The sequence below is a fragment of the Pieris napi genome, chromosome 3 (assembly GCF_905475465.1).
Source record: "Pieris napi chromosome 3, ilPieNapi1.2, whole genome shotgun sequence".
Lineage (NCBI taxonomy): Eukaryota > Metazoa > Arthropoda > Insecta > Lepidoptera > Pieridae > Pieris > Pieris napi.
In genome coordinates this window covers 11307522-11333275 of record NC_062236.1, presented here as the reverse complement: position 1 = coordinate 11333275, position 25754 = coordinate 11307522, and the positions used below count along the sequence as shown (strand labels likewise).

At 32.3% G+C, this 25754-nt stretch overlaps 1 protein-coding gene across 4 annotated transcripts in view; it reads right to left on the bottom strand.

The window, feature by feature from the left end:
- LOC125063573 (innexin shaking-B) overlaps positions 1–25754 on the bottom strand; it is a 75305-nt gene that overhangs the window by 46475 nt on the left and 3076 nt on the right. For 2 of the 4 annotated variants that reach the window (XM_047670082.1, XM_047670079.1), the window contains exon 1: positions 15983–16149. The exons of 1 other annotated variant lie outside the window; for it this stretch is intronic. The gene's annotated coding sequence lies outside the window, so the exon portion shown is untranslated. Of the gene's footprint in view, positions 1–15900; positions 16150–25754 lie in introns of those variants that run through there. One more of the 4 variants, XM_047670081.1, reaches the window with a different exon arrangement.

Below are 25754 nucleotides of genomic sequence, written 5' to 3'. Positions count from 1 at the left end.
TTTTGCTTATAAAACAATGTTTACTTTGCATTGACCTCTATCAAATGGCATTGATGCTTTTTGATGCTGCATCTTTGCATGTGGATGACTTTTTGACGGCTAGGTTTAACAATGAACACGTCCTTCGTTTGTTTTTTTTATTATATGATATCGTCTGAAATGTATAAAGTTTTTTAAAGATTTATGTTTGGATTCCTTGAAGAACAGAATAACGGAGAAAGAGAGTACTAAATTGGTGCCCAAGGTACATTAAACGAAAAAGAAGAAGACAACTTAGAAGGTGGATATTCCAAATTTAGGAAACAGCAGGTGGTATAAACAGAGAGAGGCACAGGGCAGACAGCCGGGATTTGGTGGAGAAGAGAAGAGAAGGGACACAGATACCTAAAAATAATGAGATGGAAACAATGTATTTAAGTGTATAAGTTATCTGAAATAAAAAGCTTTTATTATCATTATGTTTGGATTAGTATAATAACAGACATACAGTCAAAATGGCTTGTGTGTGTGGCCATTAATAGCGTTGATATCGTGATATAAAATGGTTGTATTATACCAATTCGAAACAGTTCTGTTCAATACAGTGACAAATAAATATGTAGTACCAACTTAAAAAGATATTAAAAAAGTGGATGATTTCGTGTTACCGTAGACTTTTAAGCTCCTTTTAAAATCGTGGTAGTAATTGTTTTGTCTTTTTTGTATGTACCTACTATAAATTGCTGTTTACATTTTGTGTTTGTGTGTTACTCATACTTTTATATAAAACTTGTATAATATGTGTGTCATGTTACCTTATTGAAAAATAAATAAATAAACCATTGTATGAAAGTCAATCAGTTGTCTAAAGAACGTAAATGTAATTATTTTTTTACAATTCGGTTTATAAGAGAACCTTTATGCTCCCTACACATTACTTCACCTCAAAACCTTCTAATTTTTACTCAAGCGTAAACCGTAAAACTTAATTATCACGGCATCTACCGTCAACTCTAATGAAACTGACCCTATTCCTACTAAAACAATGCTCGTTTTACATTACATGTATTGACTATCGACCCAAATAATCTTACTAGAAAATTGTGCCAATCACTCTTTGCGTAGAATTTATTATGTCAATTTATCAAAAACATAAAATCAAAAACAGCTTATTGATCAAACCGATTCATTCACATCAATTGACTTTGCCCATTTTTTATAGAAACTAAACCATTGTAACTCTGTATTAACTGATGATATCTGAATATAGTTTTTACGTTCGAGCAAGGGCATATCTGCTTGCAAGTCACATGGTGATAACTATTGTTTCGAACTCAGTATCTTCGCATTAGACCCGAATTAACCAACTAGGGTCCTTCAAGAAAAGAGCGTACCGATTCTTGAAAGGCCGGCAACGCACTTGCGAGCCTTCTGGCATTGTGAGTGTCCATGGGCGGCGGTATCCTTAACATCAGGTGAGCCTCCTGCCCGTTTGCCTCCTATTACATAAAAAAACAAATGTATATACACTATGGTTTCTCTATCCACGTTTACGCACTTCATTTGATACATAAAGAGGTACGCGAACGTGGAGACGTTCAGCTGTAGAAAGAAGTGAGAAAGAAATTAAATCTGTTTTCCGTCAAAGTCAAGGGAACCTACCAACTAGTTATAAGATTAGATATTCAACCACGCGGAGTGAATCACAGCATTATAATAATCGTTACTAAAAACTCGTGGATTCAAACAAAAATACGATGAAGAATAAATCAGGCCACTCGATAGATACATCTCGCGCCGAGCCGTTAAATTATTTAAACAAACCTATATTTATCGTTATTTATTTGAGATTATCTGTGGGTTAAGTTTGCCGGTGAAAAAATAGGTGTTGCCAGTTTTAAATATAGTTTACGATCGGTCGGGAAACAAATGTTTTATGGCTTTTTAATTTTTCGTTCGGTGTATTTGTTTTGTGTAACGATTTTCTTTCGTATGTTATGTGATTATTTATACTGTTTTTTTTGTAATGTAGTAACATTTATTGTAATTGTTTATGAAATATAACAATGATGTAATAACACTTTATTACATTGTTTTTATATTTAATAATAATTATTACAAATTACTAATGCAATATTTCATAATTAAAACTTCTTAGTCTTTCCTTTTGAGTTGAACGTGTGATAGGAGACTCTACCTAGTTTAACAAAAATAAGTATAAAACTCCTCTTTTTTGAATCAAGAATATTGGTAAAATTATATAATAATAGTTAATTTTACTAAATTTATACTTATATAACCTTAAAAAGTCAGTCTTGTCTTATGTGAAACCACGCGGTACTTGCAAGTTTGGGCAGTATTAAAGAATATATATTTATGTTAGTATCCCTATGGGATAATGTTTATATCACATGACCACTGAAACTGTAGTATACTGTAAAAAAAGAATTTATTATATATATATAGAAACAATTTCTGGGTTATCAGATAGCGTACCTACGTACTTTCTAGCTATTCGGTAAGATCTTACCTACATGCCACAGTAAAGACGCTCTTTCACCAATATTATAGTTAGGTCGCAATCATTTCTGTTCGTAAATTCTATGTTAAATTTTCAAGAAAATCAAAAATCCAAAGAACTGCTTAGGGAGTCTTGAAAGCTCACTTTTACCACAGATATATCAGCGATAAAATCATCTTTTTATCCGTAATTATTGTCAAATTAAAAAAACAATACAAGAAATGGCCTGAAAATTTATTTTAAATTGTGCTTGAATTGAATGAAAAATATAAAATAATGCCTCGTAATTGCGACCAGAAGATATTCATTGTAGTTTATAATCCGTTGACAAAAACGTACATTTGCTTTAAAATAGTGTTGTCACATTGTTGGCAACAATCGGACGTTATTTAATGGAATAGTGTAGTATTATTTCTTGTTATTTGGGTGAATAAAAATTAATTTGTTGTGAAAATTCGGCGAGAACTAGTTTTGTTAATATAATTAATTTAAACTGAGATGAGATCAAAATTATGAACTAAGATGGTGAACCATTAGGAACTACCCGTTTGCGTGGTATTTCCGACTTAGGCAAAGAAAGTAGTGTTCATGGGCAGTATTTGTAACATCGAGTTAATTCCGAGTGAGTTCCGGAAAAATGTAATGCAACCTACCAGGTTTTAACTTTGTATTAAGCTCCACAAATAGTCAGAATAAAAAATCTTATACATCACAAGAAGCGATTTAGTTGGAGTGCACTCAAACGCCTTTGATATTGAAGAACGTGTTAGACATTGTATAACGTTTATATAATATGAAATAAAATGTCATAGTTAACCCCATTCTACGTCGGCAAGTAATCCTTTAGAGATTTAAAAGTTCAATTTTACGTTACACATCTTCCCATGCCACATCTCCCATCCTCAAAAGATATTTCTGATAGAATCGTAGACTACGTAAATGACGTATTTAAATCCAAAAGACGTACGCAATAGAAAAACGGAAAGCATAAATACCTAACAGCTCTGGTGTGCAGGTTTCAACATTCGGGAGTATATATGGACTACATTCATATATGTTACTGGATAAAAAAACAAACACAACATATGTTAAACGATTTACGACCGTAAATAATTGTATAATCAAGGTTGCTATCAAGGTTGGGCCTGTGCAAACATTCGATTGCAGAATAGTCTTCCGGAAAAATTGTAGGCAATACTACGTTTATCATTGAGTGTTTAGATTTCGTTTAACAGGTTTATTTCAGAGTCAGCATATAAGTTACGTACATAAATAGGCGACCTCATCGCTGTAATGGAGTAATTCTTTGCATATGTTTTTTGTAGAACTGTTTTGTTTAAAAGTACGACAGTTTTTAGTGAACACAAAGATTGGTAAAGAATACTGAAAGTTATGTGATAAAGAATTAAAGTATTTTTGAACGACATAGGGTCCCTCAAGAAATGAGCGTACCTATTCTTAAAAGGCCGGCAACGCACTCGCGAGCCTACAGGCATTGAGTGTCCGTTTGCCATCTGTTCTATAATTAAATATTTACTGTTTTAATTTTGAATTGAATGGAAATATACCAACATTTTAATTATAAATTAACGAAAACATAACTGAAATACGATTTTTGGTAGTTTTAAATGAATATTAGACAAAGTAAATTGTTGCAGCGGAGGCTGCGTTTTTGTGACTGATTGAGTTGACGTTCATTATATACGAAGTAGAGGACGGGAACAACTCTCTCAACTTGCTTTATATATTTAGGGCAAGTTATGAAGGAGTGTGTCGGGTAATTTTATTATTAAATACGCCATCTTTATTATTCAGCTTGAGTTTGCCTGGACGCAAAAGTCGATACGTAATAGAATCCCAAGTCCAAGCAACTGATATTAATTTATTACTATTCAAACATAAGACAAGTTTCCTGAAAGAGATCGCTTGAAGCAAAAGGCTTGAATCTTTCTTGCTCTTCCAATCATTAAATTATTCTAGTTTTGTAATACAATAAATTAAATACATTTTCATTGGACTCCGCGACTATTATTTCTCGTTTATTTAAGACCTTTGAAATTTTCACCTGCATTAGTTGATTAACGAACTTCATGTCTATACATAAATGTAGGAGCTTTTAAACTGTTTCTAACTTCATTGCATAAGAGAGCGTCTATACAATCTATATTCAGAGGCCATAAGAAATAATTAAGAACACTATATTTAGAATTAACAACCAAGCGACAGTAATGAAGAATACAAAAAACTACCAATTAATAACGGACCAATTAATAGAAGTTTTGATTTAATTGGTTCGACACCGTTCGCGGGGCACGTATTGCAGCTTGACGGATCGCTATCGGCTTCTCAGCATCAGACTTTCAAGCAGAAAGTGACCTTCTATTTTTAGTTCTAGAATAAATACGGGCTCGGAGACTAAGGCATAATTGGTGTGTATGAATGGGCTGCGACGATAGAAGGCCGCACAACGACGATGTCAATGTCAAAATTGTTACGGATGTAAACGAGGTATACAATTTAATATATTCACAACTAATATTTACATTTTTTCAATATTCAACGATGCATTTTAATTGACTGTCTCTTATCGTTTAGTAACGACTCTTTTAGTATGTTTGTTAATAGAAAAAGTACTTTAATTGTATTATATTTATTAAGTTTCGTCACTGTGGCAATGTACCTTTAATGCAGGCAGCATTTCCTCGCTGTTTTGCGATAATCTATTAATTGAAAATATATCAGTGGCACTATAACCTCTTTAGGTCTTGGCCTCAGATTTCTGAATCTGTTTCATGATCATTTTTAAATCTAATAGGCAAGTAGGTGATCAGCCTCCAGTGCCCGACATACGCCGTCGACTTTATGGGTCTAAGACATGTCGGTTTCTTCACGATGTTTTCCTTCACCGTACAAGCGAATGTTAATTACGCACATAGAAAGAAAGTTCATTGGTGCACAGCCGGGGATCGAACCTACGACCTCAGGTATGATAGTCGCACGCTGAAGCCACTAGGCCAACACTGCTCTTGCTATCCATTAATTAGTTAATTAGTATCCTATTAAAAGGATGCATAAGGTCTGAAAACTCCAGCCAGTGCAGGCTGACCGTTTTTTCCGGACGGAGGACAGTCACCTAATTAATGTATGTTATGTTTATGTATTGTTAAATAAATGTAACGTTATGATTTATTTTATGTCGCATCTCTCGAAATTAAACAAAAGCATATCATACACCAGTTCCGATTGGATGAATTACGTTTTTAAATAATTGTTCCTGATTCATTAATATGAAGAAGATACGTACCGAGACACTTTTATTCATTGTACAACCCCAAATACGATTTCGCTATACAATATTCTAGAAAGATTTTTAGGTTTTTTTTAATAAAACAAACGGGCAGTGATACTATGGACACTCAACGCCAGACGGCTCGCGTGTACGTTGCCGGACTTTCAAGAATATTAATTAATTAATATTAAGATTATTTGATAATATAAAATAATTGAACGACAGAAACACTGTTTCAAATATAAACTTTGAGTGATATCTCCATTTAAATTCAAATACTGCCATCTTATACCTTATAAAATAGATAAGTCTATGAAATATTGGTCAATAATTCCATTGACAGGATTTTGATTAGTAATACCCTGTATGGAGTACTCTTTCCGCGTTCACTTTTTAATAGATCATTGTTTGTTTATGGTTAATTATTTTTGCCTCGGACATCGGAAAACCAAATAAGCATTATTAATTAATTAATAATATGTTTTGTTAAAAGAGTTTATTTTGTAACTGCTCGACAATAAATTAAAAACTTCATTAAAACGATAAGAAAGTACCCCAATGAGTACACGAACTACAAATTCGTTCTCAGAATTATACTTCCCCACTACTATGTTTAAGTTGCATCGCATTTATTGCCAAAACCCAGCGAACACGTACCACAGATTAATATATTTACTATCACAGAATAGAAGAAGGTCTTTAAAAAAGTTACTAAGACTTGATACTTAAAAAATATATTTATTTTAAATATCTTTTTTGCATAACCACTATTTTGTCATTCACCTAGAACTTTTTACGTACTTATTTGTAGTTCAAATATATAACTTTAGTTCGACAGTAAATATAACTTATTTATACATCATGGCCATTTAGAAAACGACTTTATTGAATGCAAGGGCGAGCAGCTAGTTCAGAATATATTTTATGGTTTGGCAATAAATAGAATTTCATTATCTATGGCAAATGTCATCCGTCATAAAACCAACGTGTCTTTACGGGCTTCTAACCATTTCTGATGTGGACTGTGAAATAGTGTAGACAATTTGTTTACGTACTGTTTTGCTTCCTCTTACATAAGGAGAGTATTTAGAAATACATAACTGCTAGTCTCAAAGGCGTTGAAACTTGTATAGGTGCGTGCAAGTACTTTATATATAATTAATATAATTTTTAAGGCAGTTTTTGCCGCGCACCACCACTTTTTGGAACCAGCTGCCCACTGATGTTTTTCCGAACCAATTCGACCAATCCTTCAAGAAAAGAGCGTATCAATTCTTAAGAGGCTGGCAACGCACTCGCGAAACCTCTGGCATTGAGTTTCCATGGGCGGTGGTATAACTACATGCTTGACCCCACCACGGAAAAACTGCAGAAGATACGTACCGAGACACTTTTATTCATTGTACAACCCCAAATACGATTTCGCTATACAATATTCTAGAAAGATTTTTAGGTTTTTTTTAATAAAACAAACGGGCAGTGATACTATGGACACTCAACGCCAGACGGCTCGCGTGTACGTTGCCGGACTTTCAAGAATATTAAAGTTTATGATTGAGATATCACTAGATGGCAGCGTCGCGTGTTTTAAAACACTTTAACCAGTTCGGTACATAATTTCTCTCATTTCCGGCAACCAACAATTCCCAAGCAACTGTTTATTATGATGTCGGGTTATGAATGGTATTTGCACATACATAAAGTTAATCGTCTACTATCATAATAAACACGTGCGATGCATTCGGTGAAAATGTATTTTGAGCACAGGAATTAAATCTCCGGTCTGGAGTTTATATTGCAGAAAATTATAATCACTTTAATTGATAGAATGTTTTAAAACTTGTTAAAACTAGTTTTTCCTTTGTGATATATGTTTTTTTGGGGTAAAGAATATTTATCAGATAAGTTGTTAACAACGCATTTGTTTCAATATAACTACGCTTTCGTTTACGAATTCTGATAACAGATGGCGTTAAAAATAATTACTTAGTACTTATTTAGTCATCTTATTAACTAAAATGAAACAAATTTTATCTATAATTATAGGTTAGCAATCATAGTTAACGAAAAGTTAAATACAATATCCATTCGTAGCTTTCTTTGTTTGGATTATATAAGAAAATATTAAGCTCATAATATCAAATATTTATCTGTAAAAGAATTATAATAATAATCATTAGAAACGTTATGTAAATAAAAAAGTGTGTGTGTACAAAGTACACATGTCAGAAGTGAAACTTCAGTGGCAAACTAATCTTGAAGTGTTGTTCATATTTATACAAATCTAAAAGTTTAGATTTCCGATACTTAGAGGGACGGAAAAAGGAAGATATGTTAGGAATTTAATGAATTTAATTGTCATTAAAATATTAAGTGTCGAATAATAAATAATAAATAATGTGACGGTAATTTTTTTTCCAACGCCGATAAAGAAGTTTGACTTCAAAAAGGAACATGGCGCGTAACCGAAAAACGTGACGCGTAACGAAAAAATGTTACACTACATTTTTTTCCAACCCCGATAAAGAAGTTTCACTTCAATAACTCAAAAAGTTTTTATATCTTAAACGAATTCTGTTGAAACATGTAGTACTGGCGTAAAGACAATTGACAAGCTCATAGACACAAAAAATTGTGAATTCTTACCGAAAATAAATGTTTCGTATATCAACGTCGATATTGAAAATGAATATAAATAACTGATAAAATATTTCTATGTTAATCGCGAGCTGAACCACTCAATTTACATGAGGTCACTGGAGCGGCATTTTTTATCGTATAGATAAGCAAAAATTAAGAGTCCTTTAGCCCTGTTTACCGAGATTTTATGAGCCCTTTTGATGATCATCAATTATTGGCTAAGTGGCAGTCGCATCCTTCAAGGATGGTTCCGTAAAATATAAATAAATAGATTTATATTCAACTATTAACTATAACTTTTTTATGGCGTTATTGTTTGTTTATAATTTCGTAATACAAATTAAATAAAATTCGTAATATGTACTTTTATTGCCAGTGGTAATGGTGGATAATATTATTAATTAGGCTTCCTTATGAGTAGATAAAATTGTATAGGAATGGTTTTTCCTTTTTTTTGTCACAGAAAGCACACGTGCAGGAGGCACACCTGATGTTAAGTGATACGCGCCCATGGCCACTGACATTGCCAGACGGCTCGCAAATGCGTTGCCGGTCTGTTTGATAACTTAAAATCTATTTATTTAAATGTTTCAATGAAAATAGAAGTACGATGCGGTTTATAGGCGAGTGCGTATAAAATTAACCATTTCAAAAATAGTGCACGCTTTGACTCGTACTTAACTAGCTGCATGCGGTTTTCTTTGAGTATGAATGAACTTTAGTGTCATATTAAATACTCTATCCAAAAAAAAAGACATTTTTAAATTTTCAGCAGGAAAGCAGTTCCTGAGACTAGCGAGTTTATCCAAACGCTTTAGCTTAATAATTTTTACCACAAACTTATAGTATTTCCAGAACCCATCTCTATGTAAAAAGTAGCTGCAATAATTTACTAAAAGTAGCATATATCATACAATTTATGCAGTATTTTATTTTTAATCAAACTAAAAGATTAAAACGGGTATCGAATAAGATGCCAAAATGTTGCGGGTTATGATGAAATGTTTTTCAATTACATTTACAAATAATTTAGAATTCATTATAACAATCGGTCGGATAGGTTTTAGGAAGAAATTACAAGGAAATTGTTAACGAAACACAGTTATAGTAATTATTCAAAAAATTAAACTCAAATTCTAATTCGAAAGAATTGTAATACATTTTTTTAATAGCTTCTCAACAATAAAATTGCCCCCTTTGGGTCGTGAGCCCCACGGTGGGAAACACTGTTTAAACAAATTTAACACAATAAAAAAAAATAAAAAATTCAGACAAGATTCCAGATAACTAGAATTACGCCTAATGTCCCGTAGAGTTCTATAGGTATTACGAAAAGGCAAGCTCACAAAGATCCTAAACTTAACTTCTACTAAATAATATTCCTGATATTTAGTACAAATACGGAATTTTGAAACCTTTATGTCTGAATGTAAATTTATCACGTCTGACTGCTTGAATATATCAGTGGCTTTAAAATGAAAGATTTCACAACTTTTAGACCTGAAGAATCGTTCATTTATCACCGTGTGTTAGAGTTATTCGCTTTCTATAGAAGTTTGTTGAATATCTAAGACGTATGATAAGGTTTGGGCGGGCGGCGTAGCGTCGATTCATTGATATATATCATAACTTCATACTAAAAACTACATTATCTGATTAAAATCCATTTTAAATTTTCAATTGTGAATATGTGAATAATATTATTTGCATTGTAACTAGTCACTGCCTAGATTAAATATTTATTGCAGTTTTAGATTGATTGACGTCATCGGGCATTACCGTAGCAAAAGATTTTAAAACGTACATTAAAGCAATACAACTTCATAAAAGTCGTGTCGTTGAAAATTTTACGAATTTCAATTTATATAACAACGCCATTTTGATAAAACAAATGACTTGACTATAATATCAGGAACCCTGATATTGGCTAACAATTTAAGTGAAACTTGAAAAGCTCCCGTAAGCCCTACGAAGAGCCTATACAAAAATTACCCAAGTTTAGTCCTTACTTATTGCAGTCCGTGTGAAACTTATAGTTTTAAGAAAGTTTTCCAACGGCTTTCCAAGACATAATTGAATCGTGAGAATCATTGATTGTATTATTGAAATGTAACACCAATGGAAGTATTAATATGTGTCTATTACATAAATAATAATAATTAGTGGCGCTACAACCTTTGTAAGGCCTCATATTTCTGTACCTATTTCATGATCATTTGTCAATCTAATAGGCAAGTAGGTGATCAGCCTGATATACCCCGTCGACTTTTTGGTTCTAAGGCAAGCCGGTTTTCTCACGATGTTTTCCTTCACCGTACGAGCGAGTGTTAAATGCGTACATAGAAAGTCTATTGGTGCACATGGGGAATAGAACCTACGACTTCCGGGATGAGAGTCACACGCTAAAGCCACTACGGCAACAATGCGCCTGTTTTGAATATCTCAAATTTAAAAATCTCGTGTTTTATATGTGCTCTACGTTAATTATAAAGCCTAAATTTTATCTGGGTAAATAGACTTTTAAATGCAAAAAGAATTATTTTTGTTACACATATGGTATCGCTTTGTGGATATTGATGTCTTCTATATAACTATAGTACCTACATCACTTTGCTCTTTTGTCAATAGTTTCCACAGCGTACGCGATTTAGGAGTGTCTATTGGAATTTCAATGGTTATCGTAATTTCATACAAAATGCTAACTTTTTCGAAAATATTCTATAGCCTATGTTCATAAGGAATAACGACGGGTTCTAATGGTGAATTTTTCAAATCAGTCTGCAGTATTATGCAAAAAACAATCAAATCTTACCTCTTTATTATATTAGTATAGATAATACGAGTAATCCAATTGTAATTAGTGGTTAATCTAGTGATGTGATAATTATTTATTCTGTATTATATAAAGTTATTGTATGTAGTCAATACAATAATAATAATAAACTAATGTAGTTTGTATTATGTGTGTGTAACTACAGTTTCAAGAAAATAGAAAATATGTCAATGGATAAAATAATATATCTAAAGATTCTTTATCGACGATACTAACTAATACTATTCTTATTAAAGCAAATTATGTTTAAAGAACTTTATTTCTCATTACAAAAAAAAAAAAATTATTTACATGAGAAACTTAATATAAATATACGAACGAGATACGCTTCGCCATCAGCTATCCCAATTTTAGTCTATTAGGGTCATTCTAATATGTATATTTAAAGCCCTTTTGAATTGATTAAACACGCTAATATTACGAATTTGAGAGGGTAATTGATTAAATAATTCAACACTCTCATTATTTAATCCAGCAAATTTGTTTGTTTAGTCAAATCTTTCTACTATAGGTGTTCGTCTTTGTAGATTCTGAATTCTTTAAGATATAAATCGCCTCAAAAAATATCCACAGAATAGTGTTCCGTCACATGTGCAGGCATTAAAGTCAGCGTTTTATGCCGCACTGTGTGATTTATTCGTTTCAAATCGTGTTTCCAACTCTTTTGTTACTCCTGGGGTCTCCTTGAAATTCAACGTTATGTGAATATCTCAAATGTATAAAGTTCTTAAAGTGAACTACGGACTCGACGGATCAGATATTTTCTGCAAGGATATTGAAATCTTGGTTGGAAATCGGATGGTACTAATAAAGAGTTTAAAATGAAGTTCATTTAGAAATTTTTGTATTAGAAATACTTTTTGGTGTCATAAAATGTCATAATTTAATTTATTTTCAATAATATCTTTATTAGTAATCATAACAATCAAATATACAATATTTACAATTATCTTAACCTACATAGAAAAAATAAAAATAATTAAATTTAGTAAAAAGAAAATTTAAATAAAGATAAAAAGTTTGGTCCCTGTGGCTAGGGAATGCAATCCCGATCCCGCGGGATTCTGATCTCGCGAGATCTCGTGTCATTTTTCGGGATCAATCCCGAAGCATAATATGACGAGATCCCGTTCGAGATTGACGGGATTGGGAGATACTGATTAATTTAGTGCAGAACATACGTTGCGTTTCATTATTCGAAAGCTAGAAGACCTAGAAACTACTCTCTCAGAAAAGTTGGTCTCTTCGATAAAAAATCTGAAAAATCCGATTAATTTTCACGATGATTTGGAGCAATGGAAAGGCAATGAGACTTTCCAATTGAATAATCCAACACTGCCAAGCAAATATCTAAATCGAAGAAATCAAAAAATATAATCACACTATTATAGAGATTAATAGAGAGTAGTAGTAGTAGGAACAAGTACAAATTAATATATAGTATTAAACGAAGATCACTTGCCACTTTCTATGATTGCAGAGAATTTAATATGTATAAATTCTACTGTTACACAAACTAATACATTACTTTAAGAGGAATTAGAAGATACTCTCCGAAACGCTAGCTTAGACAAATTAGAGTCAGTAATACAAAAATAAATGGATTTTTTTGAATGTAGAGGAACAAGGGGGCAATTTTTGCAGTTTACATAATATAATTGCTTATTCACGCTGTTTCCAACCAGTGTTGAGTTGGAGTAAGCATTCTCAGCAGCTGGGTACATCGCAACGAACATTAGATGCCGGTTATCAGATAGCACTCTTGATACACTTTTTTTTAATAAGTAACTTTCAAAATGTACCTACTACTTTTTAATCTCCTTAAATAATATAAATTCTTTTATTTTGATATGTTAAGTTCGTAAAAATGTTAATTATTGTTATTAGTACTAAAGGCCTTTGTTTTCTTTCAAATAATATTTTGTTTTAATTAACCTCATTATCATAAACAAGCAGTTTTCATCATATTCAGTCATGTGAAATTCACATTTTTTAAAACATGACGAGATCCCGAAAATCTCGGGATCCCGCTGGATTGATATTTCTAATCCCGCGGGATCTCGAATTTACGATCTCGAGTCGGGATTGCATTCCCTACCTGTGGCATTGGACCTTTAAGCATTTAATAGAAACAAATAAGTAAGATTTTTTTTATTTACTTATAACTAAGTATAATATTTAATGCGATATTAACTAAATTACTGTAACATAGGAATTCTTTTCTAATTCTTTCGTAAAGATATCATATTGCCATATCGTCGTTGTCATATTTTAGTTCATGGATTGGATATATTGAGTTATTAGGTAAAAACTTTTACGTTCAAGATTTAACCCATTATTAATTGTCACGTGTCACCCAACTGTTATAAACACTGGCCATAAATGATGTTATCACGTAAAACTGTCCCACCACTCACCGGGAAGAAAATATAACGGATATATTTTCAACACATCGGCTATTTATTTTATATTTATTTTACGGGTGAAAGTTGCGCTCATAACTTTTATTTTATAACTTTCGAGCGGCGATTAACGCCACCTATTGGTCATTTGCTCGTTTTATATCAATCAACGGCAAATTCTATCAATCGTTCCCGCCATTACGAGTGACAGAAAAGCGCGCGAAAACAGAATGGACAACCGATAAGCGGCCATTTTGTCCATAAGCAACGTTTGGAAAGAGGGAAATGAGGACATAATGTCGACATTAGATAGCCAAGGAGGTTTAATGAGGAAAAAGTTTTTATGTAAAAATAAATAAGGCAATAACCACGATTTATTCCCACTCATTTACACATGAAATAAAACAAACAAACGAATAATGTCAAATCATATACATAATTTATATGACCGTTAACAAACATCATTGCGAAAAGAATCAAAGGAATGTAAGACATTTTATGCTACACTTTACAAAACCTATCAAAATCGATTCAAAAAATATTTTGTCCTGTGATATACTAAATAATTTATACATAATAATTCTTTTGATTAAATATATAAAACTTATATTTATGAATATTTATGGAATTATTCAAGGAAGAAGTTATAATATCGAGTTATGAGTTCGTAATTTTAATACCCAATTTCTTTAAATATCTTTACGATCGGAATAAGTTTCTTTGAATTCCTCGACGCATCGTTTTAAAAATGTATTTTTGACAAGCGTTACACTGTTTGTATTTGTTTAGCGTACTTGACACGATTTGTTTAAAGATTTTCACAAAGAAAATCGTCTTAAACTTTCCAACGGAAATGTTTTATTATTTAATCAATATTGTATAACGAAGCCCGAAATCTTATCTGTCTTTACAGTAGAAAGAATATTCACATATGAGACACAACTATGTTGTAATCATTATCTGTTTAAACCTTTGCCATATTTAAAAAATACCAAAAAACAGCTTTATATTTTATTCCTAACGTTGACTTGTATAAAGAAGAATTTGAGTTTGAGATTGTGGAGTCAGGAAGTAATTTTCTTTTTTACAATAGCTCTAATTATAGCGTTACTACTAGACGCTTAGCTGCATTTAGCATATTTTGCTAAACGTGACAGATCATATTTTAAACTAAAGCTAAAGATAATTTGATATTAAATAACTTCGTACATTTTGGAATGAATTAATTCATAATAGTTAAAAACGTGAGATTTATAACTCTGACGTTTGGCGTATAATAATTTTAATATTTCCAAAGCCTAATGAAGACATTAACTATGGGTGTGAATCATGAGTACGTACAAAATAACTTTAACATTTTTATTAGCGTATGTTAAGAATATCGGGCGCTGGAAAAATGATTAGTAGTTGTTTAATGTATTTATATTGTACGCGTTTTGCGATATGGGTCAACACTGTCCAAACGCCCGGTGCGATGAACATTAGATAGTTTCGACATTACGCTATGAAAAATAAGATAATTAGGGCTAGGAAATGGCTTAATAAGTTTTGGAGGAACTCCGGATGATGTATAATCGTTTGTAGGAACGCCTACCATTAATTTGTATATTTGTAAATTTAAATTTAGTATGTTTCCAACTAATTAGCTGTCACTTTCGGATGAATGTTCTGAAATATTGTAAAGTCTATTTAGGCCTATGTAAAACGTATATAAACAAACGCTACCACATATGAACAGTGTTCATATACAATATGTGGATCGACTGCTTGCCTATAATTTTAGACGTATTGTGTGAAAACATGCGTCGCTTTTCGCACACAATAGTTTTGACTGAAAGCAACTGTAGCCGCTTTAAAACTGCATAATACCTGCACTTTCATAGTATTCCTTAAACTCTTCAAACCCAGACCACGCATCTGTGAATATTTAAAGCTTACGAGCGATTGTTACAAGTAACCTATTTAGTGTTTCTTTAAAAATAGACTATTAAAATAGGCTTTTACTTTTTATGACTCCGCTTCTGATAGTAAAATACATCAAATGTGCCATGTTTTACTGATCTACATAAAAGTAGGTGAAAATAAAAATTCACTGAAGTTTTTCTTGAGTTTTCCGTTGCTAGCACGGAGATATGGTATTTTTTGTTTATTAACTCACGTGTAGCTATTAAAGGACGATCCAGGCTGACGAACGCTTAGACACAATTTAATGCACGTTTTTTATTTTGTCATTAACCTTCGAGATGCTCCGGTTTCAATCGACAACGTTTTATTTTAGAACGGTTTACGCGCGGCGTTTTGTTCGGACGAACACTCACTGATATCGAATCACGTGGTAGCCTCCCGCCACAAGCTGGACGTAAATAAAAAAAAGCAAAATTTTCGAATTTCGAATCGAGTTTGACAGTTTTGGCGGGAGCGATGAGCGGTTTAGCGCGGGCGGCGCGCCGAAGAGTTCGCGTCGACTGGACGGGCGGCCTCACAGAAAAAGCTTCTTAGGTTAAATACACCCGATGTGCAATCTATTTATAAAGTTAAGTTGGAGCGTGCAATACTCGTACAGCACGAGTCACAGTGCCTACATCATAATATTTGAAGTTATTAGGTCGGCTGATGAAACACGTCAATGTTTATACTATATTCACGCTAACACAATCAACTTAATACACCTCTTTGCGCTATTATACTAAATAAAGAATTTTAAAACGATTATTTTCTTTAAGGGATTCATTAGTTTATAAATGTACAAATTTATCTAATATTAACAAATTACTGTAAGATTTTAAAACGGAAACATTTACGGAATTCGTTTTGACTGCTTCATATTATTGTTGTGTCAGGCTTAAATTAAACGAAGGCGCCAAAATTAAATATTTGGCGTAATGAGACTTTTGACTATGATACTATTACTCTGACAGAGTATCTAAGGCTAACCTTTTGGTAACAATAAATTTGTCGTTAGGACTGTGAAATAAAATATTTGTGGCTTGTTTTATTTGACTTTTTTTAGATATATTCATATTCTTTGGGCAGATCTTAGGTTTAATGAAAATTTAAAAATAAATCAGAGGATTAAGCCGAATATTTTAAAATTTCTTAGACAAGACTTCTTGTCTACCTCATGGATACTATGATTTTGACAAAGTATCAAAGACTCAAATATTTGACGCAGTTTAATTTTTGTTTTATTACTTGATCAAACTTTAATTTGAATGCTGAATTTAGTGAACGTTCTAGACACTTAAAATACACCAAAAAGTATTGTTTTACTAATTAGAAGTTAAATCCGCCAGGAAATGAGGTTTTTAGGTTTCGTCCACTTGGTACTTTGTAAAAAGGCTAATTATTACTGAAACTCTGTCAATTCATTTGAACATTTTCAAAGTTTCGTACACTCTACAAAACTTCACTCTGAATAAAATACTAATTAAAATATTAAACATTTTTTATTCGTCGCTGTTGAAAGATGTCTATGGCACAAAATTTTTTTTTGTTGTAATTCACCTGATTATTGGTTCTACTTCCTGGTTTTATGTAGCAGAAACGTGGTACTGTTTTTTTGGCCTGATTTTTTTTCTGTGTCCAATTTTATATACCTGTCTTTCGAGCCTAAACAGCACACTTATAATAATACATAACTTTAATCCGGTTAAAAAGCTTTTTCTTTAAATGTGTAAAGGTTATGACAATAAAAGACAATACTATTGTATTTTAGTTAAACTAGTTTCCATGACAAAATTACATGTTATTACGTCTTTGCATTTATTTTCCAAAAATCGCCGTATAAACATGTATTCCAATGTTTAATACTAGGGAGATGTTAAAATGGTATAAATCGATACGAACTTTAAACAATGATATCAAATCACAAAATAAATTTCATAAAAGTTTGTAAATTCATTAATGACAACTTCAGTGAAAGTTTACGTACAGTGCGATATCGATATAAACATTGAACTCTTCCAGTATTAAAAAAAAGTTGGAAACCCACATCCCTTGCAGAGAATCTACCATACTCAGTTCATCTAGGGAATTTTTTCTTTTTTATTTATTATATACCAATGGTGGTAGAGCCTCAGGTCTGGGCTTCAGACAAGTAGGTGATCATCCTTTTCTGCCTGTCTCACTGTCGACTTTTTGGGTCTAAGGTATGTTATCCTTGTATCACGATGTTTTCCTTCACAATTTTCTTTAATAATTGTTTTATTAAGATTATTTAAAATCTTGCCTTTAGTCTCATCTATTAACACTAACCACCAATCGGGTGTGAGACAAATACATTTGCTTCGCTCGTTTTGAGTAGGTACAAAATGTTGAACACATACTTGTCTAACAAACAATATTAACGAACCAATACTCAGATCAAACGAAAGTCAACATTTTAACGTTATGTATAATTATTTATGATATATTGAGCGTATTTCGCATAGTGCGTAAATGAAATGATATGATTGAGATGTTAAAAGTTTTTCGTCAAACTCGGAGGCCGTTATTTGCAACTCTATCAGATAAAATCTCCGCAAATATACAGACTACATTTTCTTATTTAAAATATTAAACATACAGGATATCCTTTGCGTTTAACTTGTTACAGCCCCTTACATATGTCCCTATGTCCTTGTTGTGTTGTAAAAATACAATAAACACAACAAGCATGAAATTAAACGATTGTAAATTAAAATAAACTTCTATATTATGTATCGTACCTATATTTTACATCAGTCACCATTATTTTTAAGAATAAAACTCATATTAATAATTTATTTTATTATCACTCATATAATCGTATTGAATGCTTCTAAGTTCTTTGTAAGTCTTGGCTTCTATTTCCCGTGATAAAATATTTCGTCGAAGTTAAATTCCAAACGAAGACCACCTTCTTGTCTTTAAAGTATTCCGCATTGCGGTTTCACGGTTGCTTTTTATATAAAATAACTTTAAAATTAACTGCAAAAGTAGAAACCGGTAATAAACGACAAAAGAAATGATGCGTAAATAAATCATAGAGCTAAAAGCTTCAATGTCAGACGTCAGTTGCGTCAGATAATGTCAGAAGCCGTCAAAACAATATGATCCGGCTAATATTCACACTTGCACACCTAATCGACATTTCTTGGCACTCGTCAACGTCAAGGGCACGAAATTTGTGAAGCGAAAATTTTATAGACTTGGGTAGTTCGTTCTTAAACTAATCAAAATATATGTTAGAAAATTCTTATATAAACAGTGTTATTGTAATTGAAAAACGCTTATGTTTAGAGAAACTTTACCGCAATGACACTGAATATGTATTAAATAAAATTAATACAAATAGAAAAACCTTTTTCAAGTACTACATTATATTATATTAAGTCTATGTCATGTTTTACACGAGTACTCGACCTCCGACGGAGTGAAGGCCTCCTCCAAATTCTTCCACTTGTCCCTATTCCTCGCCACAATTTTCCAATCCTGCGCCGCTATCGGTTCTTACCGATAGCGGATGGATAGAGGCTGTTCCTAAAAAGAAATAGGGATGTTGTCGGCGGTCAGACCGAAAGGAATGACGTCGCCAGACTCAATATGCAATCAGACCATATCTATAATAAATTAAATAGGCTGCTTAGTATCTACCTGCACATCGTCTATAATCTAAAAATACGATTAAAGGCCTGGCCTTTGAACACACTTACGAAGTATTTCAGATGCTTCTGAGACCTAATGTGTACTTATACATTTTATTCATTCACTCACTTGCACCCACATACTTATTCACTAACATACATCCTCACACTCACTAATGCACTCAGGCGAATTGAAAACCGTAGAAAACACAAAAATAATTAAAAAAAAGATTTAATTAAATTATATATACAATATATTTTAATATTTTAAGGATTTTTTTTTTTAAGACAATTCACACCAATTGACCTAGCCCCATGCTAAGCTGGTGAAGCTTGTTGTATGGGTACTAGGCAACGGATATACATACATATTATAGATATATAGACATATACATAAATACATATTTAAACACCCAAGACCTAAGCACAACACCAAATGCTCATCACATCGATGTTCGTCTCAGCCGGGGATCGAACCCGGGACCCATAGATTCGCAGTCAGAAGTACTAACCACTAGACCAATGAGTCGACTAAATTTATAACTAAGTTTGTTATAGAAGAGCTGAGAATGGGTATTTTTTACTTAAAAGGGTTCCCAAATCTTACACATTATAATGAATTGTAATCAACTGAATAAATACATTTTTATTATATGCCTTTTATCTTTCCAAGTCTCAGGTGGTTCCTCTCTTTTTTAGCCCACCAGAACTTATTCTAGTGTCTAATTAAAAGGTATAAAACATCATTGATACATTAATTTATGACTAACAAAAGCACATAGCAGTGAATTAGGTCATAAGTTATACAAAACTAAATTATAATTTTAAGCCAAAATATCACACGTAATTTGGTTTAAAAATGCTCTTATTAAATACAAAACGCGTAGCAGCAACAACTACTGCTACTGCTAATTCAGGCTTTAGTATAGAAACAAATAAAAAAATTACAATATGATTATACAAACAAATAAATATAAACATATGGTTATTTATACATATACAACATAAATGGATAAGTTACTATTTTATTAGATATTCCCGGCACCCTTTAATTAGCCATTTCTCTTACACAAGCCCTAGTATGGGCTACCAGTTTTAGAAAGGGCTACATTTAGCGTACTACTATGATATAAATAGGTAAAATGTACACAGATTTCATCGTTCGCTCCACTGTTTATAAACAAGGGCTTAAGTGAAATGAACAGTGTTGGCCTAGTGGCTTCAGCGTGTGACTCTCATCTTTAAGGTCGTAGGTTCGATCTCCGGCTATGAAATTTCTGTCTAGTAAACATTCGCTCGAACGGTGAAGGAAAACATCGTGGGGAAACCGCCTTGCCTTAGACCCAAAAAGTCGACGGGATGTGTCAGGCACAGACCGATCAACTACTTACCTATTATATTGACAAATGATCATGAAATAGAAACAGAAATCTGAGGCCCAACCCTAAAAAGGTTGTAACCACTGGTTTGTTTATGCTAAGGTGAAGTATTAGCCAGAAATCGTGTTGCATTTTGGCAAAACAGCAATATATGCCACGACAAACGACAAACGTAATCCACATTCATAATATTAGAGGGAATATGGAAGCTTTATAAATACTGCATTACAGTCTTGCCTGAAAGACTAAAATATCGAGTGCACTCCAATCTTATATTATTCAAGATCTATGTACAGTCAACGCCAAAAGTCTCCTTGTAAAATTTAGGTTAACACGAAATTTTTGGTTTTTATTTCGGTTGATGAGTTGTATAAACTTAGATACTTCCTCGATTTACTTATATTTATATATCTGATAGGTTACCTTTGAGTAGAGAGTTCAGTGTAAAAAAATATAACAACTACTACATATCTCTCTACTATTAAAGGTGAACAAAATATGAAAATACAGGGAAATCTTAAATAATAAAAATTCAATTTTCAAAACTTTTGTTTGGATTTACGTGACTCTAATGTCAATCCGTTACAATATAATAATAATAATAATCCGTTATAGTCTAACGTTAATTTATCAATATAAATTTACTTAAAAAGGTCCTTCTTTAATCGTTATTTTGATATTTGGTCAATTCATCAAGATTAGATAATATCTAAATATTATCTAATAAGTTCTAAAAATTAAGAGAGTTGCCCAGGACCAATCAGGGTGTATTTTAAAGATGGATTCCCTCTGCCCCACATCTATGTTTTTAAAAATTTATACACACAAAATGTGTATAACAATAAAGTTTTCAGCAATTTATCTAGATTAACTTTTGTAATAGACAGTACTCATGTATGTCCTTTGTTCGAACGTTCTAACAAGTCGTTTTATGCCGTAATATCCACAATGCATTAAATAATATTGAGGCAGGTTAAAATTTTGCACAGGAGAGCCTCGTGGCTAATCGGATCATAACGCCTGTGGTACCAAGTTCTATTCCTGGTCAAAGTGCAAAGTTTGTGTTTTTGCCTCTGTTGAATGCCGGACGGAATGATCACTCTTACATGACCGGTATGGTGAATTTTCCATACGTTAGGTTAAGTATGTTTTTCGACAATGTTTATACTGTGAAATCCGTCATTGAGTCGAGACTTGAATGGCAATATTCGCATTAATAACGGTGGCGCAGGAAAAGTTACCACCAAAAAAAAAATTTGCCTAAAAACGAAATTAACATAGCGTAAAATCAATAGGTTATGTAAATATATGAAAGTAACTAATTATTAGGTCAGGTAGTTGGAAGGAAAAAAATTAGAGCGTCGATTAGGAAAACTTTAATGAAAAATATAGGCGTTTTAATGAAAAGAATCGTGTAAATATGCCAGTTCTTATAAGTGGGCTTTTTTTTATGAAAGAAGCCGGTAGTCCAGTCTAATGTTGCATATTATCACTGCATTCGTTACGTTGATAAATGTTTAATAGTTTCTTCTTAACAAATAATTCTACTTAAATTGAAAATAAAACATTTAATTCGTATTTATACGACACGAAATCCTTTCAATATCCTGAAGTATCACCGGATTACACCCTTTCTTTTAGACTATTTCCCTGCTGAGCCGGTCATTTGACATCATTGAAATGGAGCCACTGACGGAGGAACTGGATTTTAAAAACATAGAATTAACAACGCTTTATTTCTAATATTAGTAATAGTAGATATACATGGTTTTCCAAATGTAACTAAGGATTAATGGTATGTGCGGAAAAGTTAAGAAGTCGGCCTATATAAATGGAAACTATGTTAATGTTTGTGCGGTCGACATTATTGTCGCTGGTCGCCACATGTGGACACGGAGCAGGTCCGTGGTGCACGCTCTAGCGGGGCAAGATATTTCTTTATTTACAGCAAAAATAAATACAACCCTTGTTGCTTTACTTTTCTTTCGTTCCAAAAACAGCAAATTTTTAGTATGGTTGAACAAACATCGAGAGGGAAGGATCACGCAAAAGATTGCTGTCTGTGTATATGATATTTTGTCAAATAAACAATCGGATAGCAGATTTGTTATAATGGCATGCAGATTGGATATCGGTCATTAGATATGAATCAATCCAAGATTGTTTATAATCTTAGATTGAGGATACATTATTCATTTTGGCCGTAAGTAACTTAATGTCAAAATCAAATGTATTTCAGACCAAGCTTTATTCAGTGCTTCAGTGTATAAATCCAGCAATTCCTTTTCAATAATACCATCTTTATAATATTTTTAATAGGGTTCTTTTAGACTTGACACAAATAGCAAGCATATGTTGGTACGATCTTTAAATACAAATCTTTAGTATCGTGATAGGCCGTGGCCAGATGGACCGATCAAGTGAAAGACTCATCGTCTTCAAAACTTTTCACCGTAAGAGAGGCACTGGATAGAAACCGGTGAAAACAGATTCCGTTCCAGATGTCTCCTTGCTGACCAAAACTCTCAGGCATGAGCTACCCACTGATAAGACTGAGATCGTAATGAACGTAATACGTATTAAATTATTCAACTACAATTTATATAGATCTGTTAACTATCCACTGATCTCAGTATAGATTTATCTGTTGGGCGTTGGTCTAACTAGTATTATATACACATTAATCTAGACACATTGTGTTGGAGTTCGGCCTTCGAGACGGCTCCAGCTTATCTAATCGCTGTAAGCATATGCCTTGCATCAATTTTCCAGCATGGGTGCACCTGGGCACGCGTCAATATGACATATCGTCCTATTTTGAAGCCACATGTTAAAGTCATTACTTCTCATTACACGACTGCCTTCCATGTGTCGTTTGTTTTAATCGTTTTTGTGATTGTGCCAAAATTTTCGCAATATACATTTACTTTATTTTCTCAAGGAAATTTTTGTATTAATTCCTAGTATTAGGATTGTTTAGGGGTCGATGCGTTCCTCATGAAGGGACTTCAAAAACCCAAAGATGGGTTCAAAGTTCAAACCCAAATTATTTACATATTATAACGACCATATAAGCCTTGACTTGTTTGAGCTATCACGGAATATGCTTCAAAGGAGTATAGAGAATATCCATAGCGCTAAATCACACCATGAGCACACCTCACATACACCCCCTCACGTACATACTCTCACTTTCACACCATCACATACCACAGCCGAATTAGGTAGTGGAAGGTATTTAATATTTTTCATAGATTTTTTCCTTTTTTGTAAAATGTTTGTACCTTTTTGTGTCTAATTATATATTTTATCTTTGACTACATCTTCAGTATAAGTTTTGGTTAGATATACATATATAATTTAGGTTAGCTGCATAATTACGATAAATAATAAAATTCAAAGTGTTTTTTGAATTGCAATGTGCCAAACAATATAATTATTTTATACTTTACGTTACCTTTTATAGAAGAAATTTATTTATGACGTGTTTTATAAAGACACATCTAACATTAACGTAAAATTGACGTTACCTATAAACATAATTAAACTCTAAAATCAACGATATTATTAAGACTGATCTATTATTATTTTTTAAATAAAATTGTGCTAGGAATCGCGTCGTTTTACCTGTATCACTTAAATGGCGAATTCTTTTCAAATAAACATTAAGCATTTTTATTTTTCGCTTACCGTAAAAGGATTAAGACATTAAGTCTTTGTAGGGATGATATTCACTTTCATAAGTAATTGGATACATTCGTGCAAGAGAAGCCGCGCTGAGAGCATTGACTCATCAAAAACCAATCAGTACATTTAAACAAAAGTGTTGTGTGAGTCACCGCCAATATTATTTATATGTAATAAAATAATATAAAAGTCCGTTCTAAAAGACTTAGACTAAAATTTGTAAAGTGTTTGTAGAGTTAGCTCTTTGCTTTGTGTAATTCAGTGTAATTCACAAGATTTATCGTTTGTCTGGACTGAGAATTTACTTAGCTAACCAAGAGCGCAGACAATTTTTTATAAACTATATTTATACCTTTATGTTTTTATAAATTAAATAAAACTTCTGTGCGTGTTTGTAAATCACGGCTGGACCGATATTGATTAAATATATTTTGTGTGTTTATATAGATTAGAATGGTTTATGAATTAGATGTTATTTTTAAGTATTTTTTTGTGTTTATAACATGTGTACAGGTCAATTGTATAAATAGGTTAAGTAATTTAAACGAGAATCTAAATCTATGGAAGGTCTATTTATTAGTTAAGGTTTTTCAGTTTTATACTTGCCTAATTCAATCGTAAACTAAGAGGCATCTATACCGTCTGTAGACTATAGGTTTTTCTATTATAGACAATAGAGGACGACGTATCACCTCTTAATCCCACTGTACTGTCAAATGAAAACCACTCTATGTAACACAAAATTATGAACATTTATACAGGACCAAAACCTGAAAGCACAGGTCTTGAATAAACACTATACGATCCTATTGCAGTAATCCAGATACAATATCAAGTCTGCGGTTACAATGTATACAAAATAAAAGTGTACATTCACATCTAAAGGCTTCCTTCGTCTGCGTTTGAATTAGTCTATAACCCTTGACTGTGTTTTGTTTTTATAAAAAAATCGATCTTTCTTTGTATAATCGAACGGAAGTAGTAGGTACTTTAAAGCTTATGCTTATATATATGAGATATTTCTTTCAATACAAAATATTTACATTTTTCTATTATTTTCGAGCATTTTCGAAAACAAAACATAGTCAAAGTTAAGGAGTGATAAATACAGATTGATCATTGAGTTCATTTGTTTTAAAGACTTCATTACACATATATATACAAATAGATCTAAATATTTTGCCAAAGACTTAATACCCTTTATTTTGGACAAGTTACTAACATTTTTCTTTACAAATCCAACTTACCTTTTGCCTGTAAAAGGCCCCAGAAAACCAATGACTATACATGTTGAAAAGCAAAGTATGTTTACGATCAATAAACCACTCAAAATAATATTATAAAGACACTCAATAATTGCACTATATGATTGATTGTCTCCCGGAGACCAATAAATTACTTATTTCGCAAATTCATAGCGA